Raw genomic sequence first — 19,681 nt, forward strand, 5'->3', positions numbered from 1 at the left:
CATTGCCGCTCCCATAAATAGCGTGTTTGTTTGTGCACACTTGTGAAAGGAGTAAAGTTTCTTTTCCTTTCAGTAGCAGAAGGTAATCTACATGTGAAAGCTTATTTACAACTTTTAATGCTTCTTTTCATCATTTTCTCCAGGCATTTTTATTAAAAGCCAGCAGTCATGGTCCAGAGAGTGCCCCCAGGGTGAAAGGGGTTTATGTAAAGGCAGCAGACGAGCATTCACCATCTCTGGCTCCTCACCTCTGCTCTCTGCTCTGCTCAGACATGGGCCTGGCTGCAGTACCTGAACACAGATCGTAAATCTCACGAGTGTGGCCTGGGATGGATGTTCCTGTGCTACTCAGATGCTTCTGAAAAGCTCCTTCAGCCTGAGCACTTCAGAGCCCTGCCGCAGGGATGTGCAGCCTTCCCTGCTGAAGGGTTTGGCCGTCTGTGAGATGCTCAGGCTGCGACTTGGGAGGCGAAACTCCTGCACCCCCTATCCACACACAGACAGCAACGGGAGTAACTCCAGCTATGTGTAAAGTGCACAGGTGGGTGCTGATCCCTCAGCCAGCGGGCTCCCAGCATGTGGTGGAGGAGAATGAGACATTTAAATGGTGCTCTTATTAACAAACAACAAAAGAAGGTGACTCTTCCCCAAAGGAGGTGACTTGGGCTGCATGAGGACTCCAGCTCTGCTGAGGGTGCCAGCCTGCGCACTGCACACTCCAAAATATGCTCCCAAGAAACTGTCCAAAGGAGATGGTCCCAGCCTGGCTCCTGCCACCCTTTGCAGTGCTCCAGCGCCATGCACCATCAGCTGCCAAAAACGTTCTCACAACACAGGACAGCAGCACATGGTTTTATCCTGCAAAATCATGATCCAAACATGAAAAACCCCATGGTAAGTAATTACTGTGCCTCAGGGATACGTAATGCCCAGAGAAGAGCCGGAGCCAAACTCCACAGAGTGTCTTCACCCCACCAGCCCTGCACAGTGCAGACGGGGGACATCAGCCTCCCAGGGACAGAGACCAGTCACTGCCCAATCCTCTTTACCCACAGAGACACAGCCCATTGTGCCCTCCTGCAACTGGTATAAGCTGGGCTTTACTGACACAGGGCTTGGCAATTCCCACTGGCTGTGATTTCATTCAGTAGCTGCCCAGCAAACCTGGAAAATCTCCATCCTTGGATATACTCCAAGTATCCCCAGGTACCACTCTGAGCAGCCTGGTCCAACCTTGAAGCTGGGTCTGACTTGCCCCCAGCTCTGCATATGGGGCTGGATCACACAACTCCAGAAATTCATAGAATCCCAGCCTGGTCTGGGTTGGAAGGGGCCTTAAAGCTCCTCCAGCTCCAACCCCTGCCACGGGCAGGGACCCCTTCCACTGGAGCAGCTTGCTCCAAGCCCCTGTGTCCAACCTGGCCTTGAGCACTGCCAGGGATGGGGCAGCCACAGCTTCTCTGGGCACCCTGGGCCAGTGCCTCAGCACCCTCCCAGGGAAGAGCTTCTGCCTAAGAGCTCATCTCAATCTCTCCTCTTTCAGATTAAAGCCATTCCCCTTCCAACCCAAAATACCCCACGATTTCATCTCACTGGCACCTGATTGGAAGGCAAGTGGAGTTGCCCTGTAGGCTTTGGCAAGCCTGAAACACCCCAGTGAAGAAGACAGACTTCAGTCTAGAGGGATGAAAGCAATCAGCAGAACAGGCACTGCAGGATGGACAGATGTGGCCTGTGCACGGCTCTGGGACTGGAGACTAGAAAAAAATCTTAGAGTAATGAACAGCAGAAGCTACTGTGTGGTATCTGAGGGGGAAAAGCAAACCCTTCATGGACAGTGATCCCAGACACACACCCCTGATGAGAACCTGTCAGCTGGGTCAATGACACAGAGACACTTTCACATCAAATGAAGCACTGGAGGTCTACCCAGCCCCGCACATGCAATATTCCACCTCCAAACCTGACACTTGTACAGAGCTGTGTACCCCAGTTAAAACTCCCCTCTTTTTCCAGCGCTGTATTTCTCATGCTTACGGATGGCAGGACAACCCTGGAAGCATGGACCACAGTTTTACGTGGTGCTGGTTTCATGGTTATACCCTCAAAGAACAGCTCAATGTGCAAGTCGATTTCAATCCCTTCCAATCTATAAAGGCCAACTGACATGCTGCCTTTTGCAGCAGGTAAAGTGCCTTTCCCAGTTTCAAACAACTTCCACTCACCGAGCTCTTAAAAGTGCCAGGGGCTCCTCTGAATTGTCATGGGCTCTAGTTCCCCATCACTCCTACAAGCCACCAAAGTCAGTCCAAACACTGCGGCATATCAAAACCTGGAAGCAGAGAGGCAAAACGCAGAAGTCTGCATTTCATTGCAGAAAGGCTGGGTTACCGCTTGCATTATTCATGTTCATATTTAATTCATTTAAAACATCCAAATTTAAATTGAAAGGCAGCTGCAACAAACATTCCCCCTTCCCATAGCGCAGGACTTGACACGATTTAAGTGCAGCTTGCGATGGGTACACGGGACCGGCACTGTTAAACACCTTGGAGATGAGCAAGATCACATCAACCGAGCTGCTACAAACTAGTTCAGCCTTTGTAGAATGAAACTATCACACAAAGAAAGATTTAAAAGACTAGAGCTGATTAAGAATAAAAAGAAGAGAGACCACAGGAGAGGCATATAAATAATGAAGAGCATGAAGGGAGCGAATTGGGGATGTCAAATTCTCCCTTCCCCAGTGCAGCAGGGCAAACTGTAACACTGAAACACTGAAAGTCTATAGCAGGGAGAAAGAAATCTGTGTATGGGAAGCTCACAGACATGCATCATGGTGTTGATAACATTCTTATGGAGGCTGTTATCAAGACAAGTAAGTAAGTAACACTAAAAAAGGACAAAGACATTCAAAAGCAAACCTGCATTTGAAATCGCATCGGAGCACAGAGCCACTGGCACTGCCAGCCCAAGGAACAGCTGAGTGGAAAGTGGGGAGATCCCTAAATCCTGACCCTGTATCACCCCATCAGCTCCTGCACTTTTCATCGAATCCCAGCCTGGGTTGGGTTGAAGGGACCTTAAAGCTCCTCCAGCTCCAACCCCTGCCACGGGCAGGGACCCCTTCCACTGGAGCAGCTTGCTCCAAGCCCCTGTGTCCAACCTGGCCTTGAACACTGCCAGGGATGGGGCAGCCACAGCTTCTCTGGGCACCCTGGGCCAGCGCCTCAGCACCCTCACAGGGAAGAGCTTCTGCCTAAGAGCTCATCTCCACCTCCCTTCTGGCAGGTTAAATCACAGACTGATCTGGGTTGAAAAGGACCTAAGATCATCCAGTTCCAACCCCCTGCCATAGGCACAGACACCTTCCACCAGACCAGGTTGCTCCAACCCCGCTTTGGCCAGGAAAAGCCAAGCTCCTCCGCTCCTGCCCAGCTGCCAGCATTGGGTCACAGCCGGAGGCAGGACACCAGCATGAGACCCGGTTTTGTTCACACCCCAGTGACCCCTGCACTGGTTTACACTGAGATTTACACCTCGGATGTACTTTCCTTTTTCTTGTTCAAAGGTTAAAGGCAGCCTAGAGCCAAGCAGGGCTGGGAAGCGCATCCCAGGGTGTCCCTACCTCCTGTGGCTGGTCTCTCCAGCAGCCACATCCCTCAGCACACACATCCTGGACATGCAACTTAATCTAATTAAGTTCTCCCTGCACTGCTCTTCCAAAAGCTCATCCTTATCAGCCCTAAGGGAAGAATGATCCAATTTACCTGTGCCAGGCTGGAAGGGACCTTCAGGGCTACGAGGCAGCCTTGCTCTGCAATATCCTTCCAGTCAATGTTGTGACTGCAACAGCAGTAAAACAAAAAGGGAGAAAGTGTGGGTAGAAGCTGCTGTCACATCTCCCCAGACCTCATCAGATGCATGTAATCTCTTTATCCACAAAGCCTCTGCTCCTCTGGAGCGCATAATTATGAAAAGAGTTAAAGCTGAGGTTCTTAACGTCTCTTCCAAGCGCTTCTTTCTTCCACTAAAGGCCCCACTCACATCGGAATGGTTTCCTGGGGTTGTTTGGACTTCCTATTATATGAGGAAGCTTCTGGTGACCCATGGGCTGGAGGCCAAGGCACTTCACAGCACTACCGTGATTGACTGAAAGGGCAACTGAAGTTTTGTTGACAGCGTGCCAAGCTTCAAACCTCTCTGGACAATGTGGTTGCCAGCAGGCAAGACATCTTCAGAAAGGAGAGGAAGAAAACTCCCAACAGCGAGGCTGCAAAATGGTTTTATGGGGTCGGATACAAGCCCCACAGATTAGGAGGCTGAAAAGAAGGAAACTCCGCATATTGCCAGAGGACTGTGAGAATGATGCTGCCTGGGAATCCCATGGGACAGCAACAAGAGAATCCTGATGGTTTCTCATAATGCAAAAGGCCATTGGTTTGTTTCCCCACAAGAACATGGGTCTCAAGTACCATGAGCAGTCCAGCTCCTAAAACCCCTTCCACAGAACCTCTGCTTCAACTTCTCCTTCACAGGGATCTTCCCATCAAATATTATCAATTTTTCCAATAATAAAGAGTTCTTCCCTATAAATTCCCTTGGGAAATGGGAGGGCAGCATTCTTAAGTCCCTGCCCTTCAGGGGTGACAGCAGTGGTCCCATTCCAGCTTCCCAATGTGGGGCTCAGGCTGTGCTGGGTCCTGTGACAGCTCCATTCTGGAAGCCCCTATGGGCACTATAGGTTGCATGGGAGCAGCCAGTTACATCCTGACCCAACGAGGAAACAGGCACAGAGACATGAGAGCAGATGCAGAGAAACCACCTCATCCTGCTCACTGAACACCTCTTTATTGCCATTTGTCATTTCTATGCTGGGGGCACTTTCAGCTTACTTGAGAAACGAGGGCTGTCAGCACGGGATTTGGAACACTTCTGCCTCCTTTGGTTTCCACACCAGTCTTAGCTCCTCAGATTCCTGCCTGGCCTGCAGACATCAGAACTTTTGCTGCTCTAAAATCATGGTTTTATCACAGAATTACAGACTGGTTTGTGTTGAAAGGGACCTTAAAGCTCCTCCAGCTCCAGCCCCTGCCACGGGCAGGGACCCCTTCCACTACAGCAGCTTGCTCCAAGCCCCTGTGTCCAACCTGGCCTTGAACACTGCCAGGGATGGGGCAGCCACAGCTTCTCTGGGCACCCTGGGCCAGCGCCTCAGCACCCTCACAGGGAAGAGCTTCTGCCTAAGAGCTCATTTCAGTCTCCCCTCTGGCAGGTTCAAGCCATTCCCCTTGGCCTGTCCCTACAGGCCCTTGTCCCAAGCCCCTCTCCAGGTTCCCTGCAGCCCCTTCAGGCACTGGAGCTGCTCTAAGGTCTCTCCTTAAGGAGCCTTCTCTTCTCCAGGCTGAACCAGCCCAGCTCTTTCAGCCTGGCTCCTGTCCTTGGATCACTTCTCACAGTGTGCTCTGGTGAGCCAGCCCAGTGACCCCTTCTCCAGGCAGAAGCCAGGGACCTTATTAGTGTATATAAATATATAAAGGGGGAGTGTCATGAGGATGGAGCCAGGCTCTTCTCAATGGCAAACAATGATAGGACAAGGGGTAATGGGTACAAACTGGAACACAAGAGGTTCCACTTAAACTTGAGAAGAAACTTCTTCTCAGTGAGGGTGACAGAACACTGGAACAGGCTGCCCAGGGAGGTTGTGGAGTCTCCTTCTCTGGAGACATTCAAAACCCGCCTGGACACATTCCTATGTAACCTTATCTAGGTGTTCCTGCTCTGGCAGGGGGATTGGACTAGATGATCTTTTGAGGTCCCTTCCAATCTCTAACATACTGTGATACTGTGATACCAGCAGAGAACTGAAGCACCGGCCTCCCTGGAGGCAGCCACAGCCAAGGGGTACTAAAACCAAACAACAAACACTTACATGAGGCCTGAAGGAAACTACCAAGAGTGAGCAGCTGCAAAGGTCAAAGAGTGAGTCGGAATTTATCCTGACCATCAGGTTATTTCCTTCCACCTCCCTGTTACCATCCTCCTGGAGAGGACTGGAGCGTTATTTCTCCTTGTCCATGCAAAGCCACATTCTGGCAGCTTCAAACAAAAGCTGATGAAGCTGTGGCACCTTGAAAGCATTGTCCCTTGTCAGGTCTGGAGGGCCCTCACCTTCATACATACACATACACCTTCCTTCATGCTACTAAGAAGCACTGCAAAACTGAAGGTTGGTATTTCCATCTCGAGTATTGATCCCTTTGTGTGATCTGAAATACCTGCTGGCTGCAAACCATCACTCCTCATTCTACCAGAAGGATTTTGTGTTGTTTCCAGCATCCCTCCCTCTCTGGAACTAATTTTATCTTTCTACCATGTAAGAAGTGGACTGATAAACTCCAGACCTCATACCTGGCTCCTCAGCAACACATTCTTGTGAAAGATGTTACGACACTGAGGCGTCTCGAAGATGGGATCATGAGCAACACACTTCCTTAAGCCCGAGCCAAGCCTCAGGGGAGAACGTATTTTAAGAGAGACAAAACCATGCCAAAACCTCGGACAGACCACGTCTCCATGATGAAAACATCACCTTTCTGACTTCCTTCTGAACACCTTCAGGTTGGAGGGAAGAGGAGACGGCCCAACCTCCCAGCAAGTGACTGCTGGATCATCAGACACTGCTCACATGCGCTCAAGGGAGGATGAAAACCAGAGACCACTGGGAGGAACCACTCAGCACCATGAGGGAGGCTGCAGCAGTTACCACCCCTCATGACTGCAGAGGAAATGAAATAAAACCTTGTAGGATTCCCAAACTTCCCATTTCCTTCTCCTAAAAAACCCCAACCAAACCAACCCAGCATGGGCCTTGGCTCAGAACAGAAACATCTTGCTGTGTATCACTGTGTGCAGTGATCACCTTGCTCTCCATCAACATTCAAGAGCTTGCAATAAAAACTACATGTCTGGCAGCTCCAGGCACAGGCTACGGAGACTGAGAGAAACAGAGAGAGGAAAGGGCTTAAAAACTCACCCAGGTGGGTCTGGCTTGAGTGTGCCAAAAGGAAGTCCCTTAACATGTTGAGTCTTCTCAGCACAGTCTTTTCTACTGATGAGCTGGGAGTTACAGCCGCCTGCTCCAGTACTGAGTGCAGTTCTGGTGTCCTCAACATAAGAAGGACATGGAGCTGTTGGAGCAAGTCCAGAGGAGGCCATGAGGATGATCAGGGGCAGGAGCAGCTCCTGTATGGAGCCAGGCTGAGAACATTGGGGCTGCTGAGTCTGGAGAAGAGAAGCTGTGTGGAGACCTCAGAGCAGCTTCCAGTGTCTGAAGGGGCTACAAGGAGAGGGACTGGAATGACAGGACAAGGGGTGATGGATTTAAACTGAAACAGGGGAAGTTCAGGTTAGATAGAAGGCAGAAGTTCTTCCCTGTGAAGGTAGTGAGGCACTGGAATAGGTTGCCCAGAGAAGTGGCTCCATCCCTGGCAGTATTCAAGGCCAGGCTGGACAGAGCCTTGGGCGACATGGCCTAGTGAGAGGCATTGCTGTCCATGGCAGGGGGTTGGAACTGGATGGTCTTTAGGTCCATTCCAACCCAAACCATTCTATGATTCTATTATCTGACACTCCTGTGAGCACTCTGGCCCTTCAAATCCTCTTCAGGAAGATGGAACTGAAGGAATTCACACCTTGTGGAAGAATCAGAACTGCTTTTAGGACTGGTGTTGCTTTGCTTCTTAAAAAAAACCACACACAAATAGAAAGAACACAGTGCAAAAGCTAAAGGCTGCCCATGGAGGGCACAGAGAATGAGTGGTTTGGGTTGGAAAGCACACTCTACTGGAGACCCCAGAGTTACTTTCTTCAGGAGCCTGACCAACAACCTGGGACGTGAGCTGAAGATGAGGATGTCTCCATGGTCTTTGTGCAGGCAGGCACAAGCTTGCCAGAGACCAGAAACTGTGCTGGAGCTGTGCAGTGGCCACCAGGACACCACTGCCCAGCCCAGGAGGGCATTTCTTAGCAGGTTGCAGAGACATCCAACCACCAGAAGTGTTCAAACAACTGCTGGACAACACAAACGTGCTCTAGGTACAGGTGAAAAGTTTCACCAGGGACTTCTGCAGAAGCAAAATGCCAATAAAATTGTGGGGTTTAAAACACAAAGAGGCTAAAAATGACCATGGCAAGGATGTCCAGGAGGGCAGGAGCTCTGCAGATGCATCGTGCACTCTTGCTACTGTGGTTTCTCCTCATGGGGCTGCAGGAACAGTCACATGCTGCCGGTAAAACACCACAAGGCAGGAAAACGTGAGCCCTGGAGTTAACACTCAGCACATACTAGCAGCTAGAAAACACAGTAAGAAGCAGGGTAACTGTGTTACGGAACTCTTCATGCAATGCAGTACCATTCCTGCTCTATGGGCAGGAATCCAGGCTCTGCCACGAGTAACTCTCACCCCAGGAAAGACCTGAGAGTGCCTTGTCCCTTTGTGAGGAAAACTATCACAGCCTATAGAGCACAACTGCAGATCTCACCCTGAAATGCATCCTGACAATTCCAGCAATGACTGACATGAGGAAATGTTATGAGAATGCTCGTGGCTTGGAGAAGGACGGGACATCAGCTGCAGATGCACACTTCACAGAACGCTCAATCACAGGCAAAGGAGACAAAACCCACCCCTGACAAAGAACAACGTTCTGCTCCTTCCTACTCAGCCACAGTGACACTACTCAGGGTCAGCAGCAGCAGCTCTAGGTGATGCTCTGAAGTCCTGTAACTTTTTAGGTCATCTTGTTGATTTGATCAAATGTATAACTAAGCAAAACCTCTGCAAGACATTCGAGAGGTGCTACATGAGACACCGGGGGAATTGTGATGTTCAGTGTTAACAAAACACACCTCACCTTGAGCACCACGTTCTCACTGACATCAGCACAGAGCAAGGACTGTTATGGCCAGCACAACCCAAGCAGCTGGGACATGGGCTTCCTGGCCACCACAGACGTGTAATTAAATACAGGAGAGCCAGCAGACACTGCACACAGAAGGGAAAGGTGGGAAGGAAGATCAGCCTCTACACAAATGACTGCTCTTACATTCACAGCTTGGTTCTTTGGTAGCCTGCCAGAGAGGTGGTGAAATGTCAAAATGATGGGGTTAAAGTACAGCAATCCCAGCCTGAAATCAAGCAAAGCTCCTTAATCATCCAAAGAGTCAGGCACTGCAGGAGTCTGCCCAGGAAAGTGAATCACCAGCATTGGAAATCTTTAAGAACAGCTTAGGCAAAGCTCTAGGAAACACTGCATGTGGGTAATCCTTCAAGGTCACTTCTAGAGACACTGAAACAACCCAGACTTCCTCCATCAGCACATACCTGATCATACAGCACACAACCACTGCAGGATTTGATGGGCTGGAGCATTTTTGTCTAAATTTGCTGGAACAAGACCAAAAAAAGCCTCAAAGCAAAGAGGCAGCTTGTGGAGAGCTTATTTTTAGCAAGTGCAATTGGTGCAACTTCCTCCTTGGTCCACACCAAGCCCTTCTGCCTGCTCACTTTGCCTCAAGCAACACCCTGTGTGCAGACAGCAGGGATTCCTCCTCCCTTCCATGAGCCCCTCGGGCAGGAATGGCCACACTGCAGCAACAGAGGGGTGCAGGGAGGGGAGGCACTCCTGCAGTGGCAGCACGGAGGGGACACCAGGTGATGCCCTAACACGGTGCAGAGCCCTCACAGCACATTCAACCCAAGCTGGGGAGCCAGCCTCACCCTAACACAGGCACCTCTGCAGCCCAGCTGTTTCAGGGACATAAAGCAGGATGGTGTGGTTGGTTTTCCAGGAGGCAGAGCCAAGCCTGGGCTCTTGCTTGGAGCTCATCCCTGTACCCCACAGTGTGTGTGCAGCCTGGCTGGGTTCTTAAGGCCTCCCTGGCGCTGGGGACACCGGGAGGGTAGCAGCCTCTGGCAGGCAGCCCCAGGAAGCTCTCCCAGAGGGAGCAGGGAGGGAACACAAATCACTCCTCTCGTTCGCTGGAGGCGCAGCTGGAAGCGTGTCCCACCACTTCAAACACTCAGCGTGATGGGAGGAACAGGGGAGGGAAAGAGAGGCCCAGGAGCAGGGGATGAAGTGCAGCCACCACAGAAGGGGAGGTCAGGATGGATAAAAGCTGGTTCTGAGCACTGGCAGTGCTGCCTCTGCCAGGCAGGCAGCAGGAGGGTGATGGCAAACGGCATCCAAAGAGGCCGCAGCTCACTCAGGCTGGGCTTTTCCCTCTGCGCAGTGCTCTGTCAGTGCTTCCTCCAGCTCCTCCCCCATCCCAGACACAAATTCCTTGCTGGAAAGCAACTGCTCTTCCCAGCAGGACTTTTCCCTGGAGCCAAACATCAGCAGTACCCTAGAGGAGCTCCGAAGGGTGCATCTACCCCCAGCAAACTGCCAGTAGGAGCAGCTCCAGCAGCTTGTGAACCAAACGTGTTGCCTCCCCATCACATTCAGGAGAAGGGACCTGAAGCAGTGTCCGCACAACACCGGACATTCCTCTCTGGGAGAGGGAGGAATCTCCTGTTTCTCCATGGGCAAAGAAGGAACTTCACAAATTTCCACTGGCATCTACTCCTACGGTTTCCGCTGTTAAAACCAAACCTGAGCCATGCGGAGGCTTCTGGAGCGTTCACACTGTGTCAGCCTGGAAAACCTAAGAGCTACTCAGAGCATGTCAGCTGGGAGGAGGCACCTCCAAAGGAGGCAGAATCTGAGCCGCTGATACCATCTGATTTATAACACGTATTGAAAAACCTGTGAGCAAGAAATGGAGAGGGATGAGCTTGTCCCAGCACTGAACTCTCAAGTCACTTCTATGTTGTGTTGCTGATGGCCATAACAACTTATTTCGGCTCATTTCCTTATCTGCAGTGACCAGTGGAGCTGCAAGAGTGACTTACTGCTCCTGACACAGATCTCAGCAAGAGGTGTGCTGGCAGAGAGCAGCTTATGACATCCCCCCCATCCACCTGGCCTGTGGGACCAAGCTGCCATACAAACAGCAGAAACAGCCAAAAAAGTGAATCTCTTCCTTCAGTCCACAGGCGAATTCTTGATTTCTACTCAGGATGAGTGTGCATAAAGCCACGAGGCCATGCACAGGCACCAGCTCTGCTGAAATCCCTGCTCCAGCAGCAGAAACGTTTGGTAGGTGTCTCAGCAAACCCTGCAGATTGCACCATTGTACATCACAGCGTCCACATCTGCTGGGGGCTGCCTGACAGAATCCTCTGCAGAAATGCTGAGCGTTATTCTGGGGTTTAAAGGGTATTTAATGCAGATGGAAATCTCTGGGAATTAAAGCTTCCAGCACCAGCCAGGCTGCAGCCATGTCCCTGGTCCTGACCTCTCCTTCTGCTTGGTGAGAGCTCACAGCTGAGGTAACGGAGCTGGCTCTGCAGGACAGCCAGCAAGGAGCAAAGCTTCACAACAAGAGGTGCTGGTGAACCTCCGTGCTCAGGTGCCCCCCACCACATACTGGTTGGACACCAATATGGACAAGTCCTGTTTGCTCCAAGCCCAGTGAGACCTGGTGATACACACAGCAGATTCCATGTGCTTCCCACTCCTTTCAGACTCTCATTATCACTTTAAACACTGAGCAAGCTTTTTGCAAGTCTCCACTGTTAGACACTTCAGCTTGGTAAGAAAGGAGTTGTTTACAAATGTATTAAAAATAGGACAAGACCTTGTCATCCTGCAAATCATGGAATCCCAGACTGGTCTGGGTTGGAAAGGACCTTAAAGCTCATCCAGTTCCAACCTGCTGCCATGGGCAGGGATGCCTCACACTAGACCATATCACCCAAGGCTCTGTCCAACCTGGCCTCGAACACTGATGGGGATGAAGAATTTGCCACTTCTCTGGGTACCCTGTGCCAGCGCCTCAGCACCCCCATAGGGAAGATCTTCCTTATATCTGATCTGAACTTCCCCTGTTTCAGTTTGAACCCATCACCCCTTGTCCTACCACTACAGTCCCTGATGAAGAGTTCCTCTCCAGCACCCTTCAGATGCTGGAAGCTGCTCTGAGATCTACACGCAGCTTCTCTTCAGTGTTGCTCATGTCCTGCAGCTTGGAGTGCACATGCTACACCAGGGTGTAATGCTGGGCTGGAAGAGGGGGTCACAGTTACAGTTCTGCTATGCTGAGTTTAATTGTGGGGATGATTTTTACCTGGGCATGTTACTGAGTTATACAAAATAGTAGTATTATAGGAAATTAACCACCCTGCAAGAGCAGCTGGCAGCCAGAGCTGCCACTCTGCCCTCAGTGCCTCTTGCTTTACTCCTCCTGGCCATCCTGTTAGGAAGCTTTGCAAACATAAATGGTCGAGGAAACTACTAGAGATCTGTTTGTCTCATCACAAACTACATTCAGTTACAGCCAAGGAAAAGAAACAGAACAAAGGCAGGGGGTGAGATACAAACATTATGGCTTTAAGAGACTCAAACATGCCAAGCTTTAACTTACACCAGCTCCAAGCCCACGCTGCTAGCACGCTACTCCAGGTTGTACACATTGGAGCTCACTGAGCACGCCAAGTCCTTTGCCACAAATGCAGTTTAACATGCAAACATCTGATCTATGTTCTTTTTCACATAACAGTACTTAGATGTACCCAAAACAAGGTCATTTGGGCCCACTTATACAATTACTCCATTAACATGGTCCTGCCAAGCTCAGCCTGACCACAGTACCTTAAGGAGAGTCCAGAGAGGGGCAGAGATCAACCCCATATGAAAAGAGCAGAGAAACAGAGCTTGTTCTGCTTGGGAAGAGGAAGAAAAAGACTTCAAATTAACTACAGAGATGTCAGGAGTAGAGTATCCTCCGTGTGCCCTGGAGATCAGAGAGGAAGGAACAGGCTTGAAGCTCAAGACAAAGGTTTCAATTAAACCCCATAAACTCTCTCTCTTGGCAAGGAGGCCCAAGTGTCAGCGTGCATCATGTGTGCAACTTCACATACAGGATGTGAAACTGCCAGCAGGAAGGGCCTTAAAAGAAGCCGCTTTACTCAGGAAGGGTTCAGATGTGGACCTGACCTTATCCTGGACTGGGAAACAATGAAGACAGCTCTGGGGTTCCTCGCCCGCCAGACTGTGTCCGAGGCTATGAAACAAAGTGCCAGAGATGCCTTTAAATTAGATACACAGCGAGGACACAACCCCCATACTACTCCCATCCAGTCTGAAACACAGCTGCTTGATGAAGAACATCACCACTTTATACCCCGACAGCATCTTTCATTTAAAGACACCAAACTGTGCTGCAAAACTCCCCAAGTTTCCAGAGAAGTGACTCAAACACCACTGAATTCTGAGACACAGGAAAGCCATGGGGCACAGCTCATAATGTGCAGGGGATGACACTCATGCTCCTTTTCCAAACCCTCCATCTGCTTTCTTTTCATTAACTAACCACCATTTTGGTATTAAATCAAATACCAACTATTGGACTAAAAAGCAGATTCTAAAGATGCAGCTTTAGCATTTCCTAAGATGTGAACACCAAAAGAAGAAGATGAGGGTCAGTGTATCTCTCTCTCAAAGCACACTTTAACCTTTCATACAACAAACACTTTAAATAGCACAGAAATATCTGTATTTCCTTGCACCATTGCAAAGGATTCTGCTATTTCTGCATTTTCATACCATCTGCTGGGCACATCCTGAACTACCCAACCTGCAGCCCCAGGCAGCTTGTCCGGAGCACAGGTTTAACACCGAGCTCGCTAGGAAGCACAAGGGAGGTATGAAACCAGCATCCCATAGTCCAAAGATTTCCAGCAAGTGCATGGGGACATCATGGCCCAGCCAGCTGAAGTGTGAGGGTAAAAGAAGACGAAAGCTGAGAGAAAGAGGAAGGAAGAGAGGAGAGAGGGGAGAAGGAAGGGGAGAAAAAGGAGAAGCAGCCGCAGCAGCTTTGTGCAACTGTCGCTCAGGCAATTGAACAGAGGTGGGAGAGTGCTTTCCCCACTATTACTGGCTGCCGAGGAGAAGCTACCACATGGCTGTTCTCAGCCACTCAGTGCACAGTGCTTGCTATCAACAACAACAGTAAACAGAAACAGAGCCAAAAATCAAAGCTGGGTACCCCGGAGCTGGGTCTCCACATCCTGCCTTTACCCGTGGAAATGATTAGGTTAGGATCCAGCTGCTGAGTTTAGAAAGCATCGGAGGCCAAAAAGAGCTAAGCTGCTCGGCACATCCCAAACTTACTCCGCCTGTTCCGATTCTCTACCTTTAGTTGTCACGGCTCCAAACTGCTGCCACGGTATCACACAGAAGCTTCAAAGAGCCAAACGTGTGGCAGGAGCCGGCCCGAAGCTGTGCTTATTTTTAAACACCTTATTGTGCACAAACACTCAATTCTTGTCTTACTCCCAGCTCTACTCGAGCGTTGAACTCAGGGGGCTGTGAAGGCAGCACAGGCGTTTCCCTGCGGATAGTGGTTACGGGATTTCTCCATCCTGCCCCTGGGATCACCCCCGACACCTTCCAGCATCGGGGTCCTCACGGCAGGTCCCGCTCAGAGCACCGCTGGCCAGCTCCCCAACGCACCGGGGTTACACTGATGTCCTGGAGGGCCAGAAGCCTTCCTCCGGCATGAACCTCCCCCGGGCACAACCCGCAGGTGGAGAGAGGGGGCACCTCCGGTAAATCCTCCAGCACCTCGGTCTCGCTTCCCTTTCCACGCAAGGAGTGTCCGGCAGATAACGCCCACCGCAGGGGGAGCAGGGCAGGCTGCGGTCCGCAGAAACCACCCGCAGGCCCTCGGGGGGGGCACGGTAACAGCGGCCCGGTGCTGCTGCCAGAGGAGCTGCGGCCCCGGGCGTCCCCCCGCGCTGGCACAGCCCTGCCCGGGGACACCTGGAAGAGCAACAAAGCCCCTCGGAGGTGCCTCACCGGGCGCTGCAGCCCGGCCGGAGAGAGGCGGCCGCAAGCGGCCGTGAGAGGCCGGGGAGGCTCCGGAGGGGGGGTCCCTGAGGGGCACCAACAGGTGCCGGTGGTGACAGGCCGCAGCCGGGCCCCGCGGGTGAGGCGGCGGCCGGGCCGCGCTGACAGGAGGGATCCATGCCGGGCCGGGGCCTGTCGCGCTGACCAGCGCGGAGCTTGAGCGTCCGACCCCCGCCCGGCCTCCGGCAGCGCCTCACCGAGCCGGGCTGGGCCGCACCGCACCCGTCGCTCCCCCTCACCTGCGCGGCCGCTGCTCAGTCCCTCGCCGCCGCCATGTTTCCGACGCGCAGGGAAGGCGGGAGCGGCACCGCGCCGCCCCCTGCCGCTCGGGACGGCCCCGTCGCCACGCTCGGGGGCAGCCGAGCCGGGCTCGGCTCTGCTCGGCCCGGCCCGGCCCGACCCGGCTCGGCTCGGCTCGGTCCTCACGAACCCCCCCATTCGGGTCCGGTCCTCACGCAGGGATGGACCCCGGTGCTCACCCCACGCTCCGGGCATTGGCAGCTCCTCACCGTGTTCCACACGGCTGGGGAGGACCCGCCTGTGCCCACCCGAGACACACTTGAGTGCGGGCGGACTCCCCCCAGCCTGAGGATGGATCCCCCAGTGCCCACTTGTGAGCTTCTGGGCACAGGGCAGACCCCCACTGTGACCCCCAGCACCCACCAGAGACCCTCTGAGTACCACAGGGTGACATCCACCCGTGTCTGGATCTCCACTGGGGACAGTCCGGTGCATGGACGGGCCCCACTGGAGATGCCCTGGGGGCAGGCAAGCCCCAGATATCCTATTTCCAGCTAGAGATGCCACAGCTGAACCTCAGTGCCCCCAGCATCCCCCAGGGTAAGACCCCTTTGACACCCAGGTGAAGGATACCTCATGCCTCTGTTGCACTTCTGTTTCATAGAATCCTAGAATAGTTAGGGTTGGAAAGGACCTTAAGATCATCCAGTTCCAACCCCCCTGCCGTGGGCAGGGACACCTCACACTAAACCATGTCACCCAAGGCCTCATCCAACCTGGCCTTGAACACTGCCAAGGATGGAGCATTCACAACCTCCCTGGGCAACCCATTCCAGTGCCTCACCACCCTCACACTAAAGAATTTCTTCCTTAGATCCAATCTAAACTTCCCCTGTTTCAGTTTGAACCCGTTACCCCTTGTCCTGTCACTGCAGTCCCTGATGAAGAGTCCCTCCCCAGCATCCATGGCAGCATCTGCACCTCGCATCCAGAGAGACTCCTGTGCAAGCCAACACAGTGGACCTAGGTGACCTCTCCTGACCAGAGATGGACCTCTCTGTCCTGCAAAGCAACCGGAGTCTACACATGGCACCCAAAACCTCCCTCTCGCATCCCTTAGTGAGGGACCTCCCAAGTAACCAATGATAGGATGAGAGGAAATCACGGAATCCCAGACTGGTTTGGGTTGAAGGGACCTTAACGCTCATCAGATTCCACCGCCCGCCATGGGCAGGGACACCTTCCACCAGAGCAGGTTGCTCAAAGCCCCATCCAACCTGGGCAAATGACCTCGAGCTGTGCCGGGGGATGTTTAGATTGGGTTATAGGAGCACCTTATTCACCAGAAGGGTTGTGAAGCACTGGAACAGGCTGCCCAGGGCCGTGGGGAGTCCCCATCCCTGGAGGGATTTAAAAGACATGGATGGAGATGTGGCACTTGGGGATGTGGTTTAGGGGTGGCCTTGGCAGTGCTGGGATAACAGTTGGACTTGGTGGTCCTAAAAGTCTTTTCCAACCTAAATGGTTCTTGATTCTATGACTATATGGCGGTAGCAAGGGCCACCTTTGCCCCCACGACCCCCTGCCATCCCATTGAGCCCCATGCACCAGCTCTGTCCATAGCAGAGCCCACTGTCTGTTCACCCCAAGCCCTGCTCCCACCATCCAGCGTAGCCACCTCTCATCCTTGTGAGTCTGGGCTCAGCATTCCCAGAGCCAGGTTTCCAGCTGCTATTTCCCATTTGCTCCCCACATATATTCTGCCTGCCTGGTTTGCCGTGCTGAAGATCCTGCTTCCACTGTAAGGTATCATGACTAAAGAAAGCCATTCATCTTAAATAGCAACCAGGTCATGACACAGCTGGAAACAGAGCACGAGATCATGTCCTCTCTCTGCTTGCTGGATTGCCTGGAGAAAGAAAGGCAAAACTATTGGGTCCTGGAGCTTCAGTTCTCATCTTCTGAGCTGCTCAGGTGAGTGGTCAGTGGATATAAAGGACTCCTGTTGGGCAACAGTGACTCCTCGTGACCCTGAGGTTTCACTGGGGCAATGGGGACATCACTTTGGAGTGACTCACAGACATATGTGACAAGCCTTCTCAAGGGAGAAAGCACCTCAACACTTTCCAAAGTGAATGCAGTGAACGGCCAACGTCTGAACCTCTCCTTGAATGATTTGGGGGGGGGGGGGGGTTTACATGGAAACTTGTGTGGTTTTGGTCAAAACTGCAGCAAATGATCAGCAGGACCATCCCTGGTGCATCCTTTGGTTGAGGTTGGGAAGATGGTGCCTGAGAAAGCTCTGCCAAATGCGTTGTTACATGTGAAGGAGGGAAGGTGAAGCCTTGATTCATCTGTTTGCTGCCCTCTACCAGATCTGTGGCACCTCCTGGCCCTGGCCAGGAGCCGTCACTGATGTTGAGGTTGATGCGAGCAAGGGCTCTGGTAGAGGAGGCACCTTCCCACCACTGCCCATGGGCCAACCTTTGAGCAGGGTCTGAAACCACCCCAGCCCATTCCCTTGGGGAAGTTAACGCCATCTCCTGCATTGGGCTGAAGGCTGCAGGATTCCCAAGGCACAGAAATGGATGAATGGCCTCCCATCTACTGAAGGCAAGGATGAAAGGTTATTGACAGAGTTTAAAGCCCTGACAAGCAGCACATCACCTGGCAGGACCTCCCATACGTTCCCTTTCCCAAAGCAGTCACATACTGAGGCCAGCTGCTGAGTTTACCCAGGGTAGGTCTTCCCCAACAGGTTCACTTCTGTTCTGAAGACTTCAAGGGCTGGAAAATCACCTTTGTGTGGATAGAAAAGTGGTGGGAAATTGCCTGGCTTCATGTCCCAGATGTTTCAGGCAGCTCATTCCCCTGCCAGAGCACACAAGTCTCTATAAGAAGGCTGCATCCTGCAAACCCTTGCAGCCCCCGTCCCCTCTCAGTGTCCTTTTGAGGCAAAAGAACTCATTTTCTCGTTAGAACACTCCTCTTGCTCCTGTTTCTGATGGCTTTATCCAACTGTTTCTGTCTTTTCCACATCCACTGTAAGCACCACGCCTGGGTGCAGAGCACCGAGGGGTCACTGTGCTGTGTTCAGGGCTCACATCCACCCTACTCACCATACCCACTGCTGTCTGGTAGAGGTACCCAAATTTAAGCTAAACCCCCTAATTTAGAACCCAAATTTGAGCTAAAAAGCCATTCAAGACTCCCTCCTGCAGTCCAGGTCTGCTTTGCTCATCCCTAACTTCTTCCCAGAGCTGCTGCTTTCTTGTGCACGGTTGCCTTTGCTGCTTAACACCCCACCAAGCTGGGGTACATATAAATCATTGTCCTCTTTAATCTCTAACTGGACAGCGTGGTCTGATTTCGGACTGTCACAACAGCTCAATGCCAGCACCCTTCCTGTCTGAGCAGTTGTCTGCTATCTCGAAAGCCTGCTATATACCTCCTCCTCCGACTCTGTAAGGATGCTGCTGTTTGGGATATCCAGGTTGAGGTGTAGAAAATCCATTCCTTTTGAGTCTATGCGGTTTAAATTTCTTGGCTACCAGCAGTCTTGAAAGGAAAATTACGTGGTTTCTCTGCAGAGGCAGAACTAGGGAAGTTATCAAACACCTGATTCGTTCATAAATTCCCTATGTCTATTAATAGACTCACACAGGTTTGAGTTTCCTTTGTTCCTACCTCATTCTAAACATTTCCTTCTGTTGCTCTTTAATCCCACCAGCCACGAATACTTTCCCTAATGGCTTGTTTTGTCTGCTCATCCCCTTCACACATTGCTGCATGTCTTCATCCAAGCCGACCTCCTATCCTCCCGTAGGGATTCCGGACTCAAGAGTCCTCTTTGATCCACCTATTGGAAAGAAACACCATTCCCCAGGACACAAGGAGCTGCTGCCATGGGCCATTAGCTGCTGCAATGGCTCCAGAGGGTCAATCATCTGGACTGCAGGGAAGGACAGTGGGGCCAGAAAAGAGCCAGGGCACGGTCACTTGCTGCTCAGTGGCCTGTGTCCGTGCTCTCACTCATGCCAAGGGGGCCGAGGGATGCTTCCTGATGCTCGTGTATGCAGCTGGATGAGGGAGAAGATAAATCTGTGAGTGCCCTGCTCCCCTCTGTGCTGGGGAGATCCCCCTCTGCAGCCCTGGAGTAACAGCACCAGATAAGAAATAAGGTAATAATACTAAATTCTTGGAATGAGGAAACAGCTCGTGCAATGGTTCAACTTATAGAATTCTAGCCTGGTTTGTGTTGGAAGGGACCTTAAAGCTCCTCCAGCTCCAACCCCTGCCACGGGCAGGGACACCTTCCACTGGAGCAGCTTGCTCCAAGCCCCTGTGTCCAACCTGGCCTTGAACACTGCCAGGGATGGGGCAGCCACAGCTTCTCTGGGCACCCTGGGCCAGCGCCTCAGCACCC

General features: G+C 52.1%; 1 protein-coding gene across 3 annotated transcripts in view; it reads right to left on the reverse strand.

Moving 5' to 3' along the window:
- The window catches only part of SCMH1 (Scm polycomb group protein homolog 1), a 62,840-nt gene extending 47,551 nt beyond the window's left edge, over positions 1-15,289 (reverse strand). For 2 of the 3 annotated variants that reach the window (XM_080632513.1, XM_080632516.1), the window contains exons 1-2: positions 15,255-15,284; positions 2,226-2,332 (exon numbers count right to left, since the gene is read on the reverse strand). The gene's annotated coding sequence lies outside the window, so the exon portion shown is untranslated. Of the gene's footprint in view, positions 1-2,225; positions 2,333-15,254 lie in introns of all 3 variants that reach the window. The other variant, XM_080632514.1, reaches the window with a different exon arrangement.
- Between the last annotated feature and the right edge of the window lie 4,392 nt (positions 15,290-19,681).

Source organism: Psittacula echo (genome assembly GCF_963264785.1).
Source record: "Psittacula echo genome assembly, chromosome: 21".
Classification (NCBI taxonomy): domain Eukaryota; kingdom Metazoa; phylum Chordata; class Aves; order Psittaciformes; family Psittacidae; genus Psittacula; species Psittacula echo.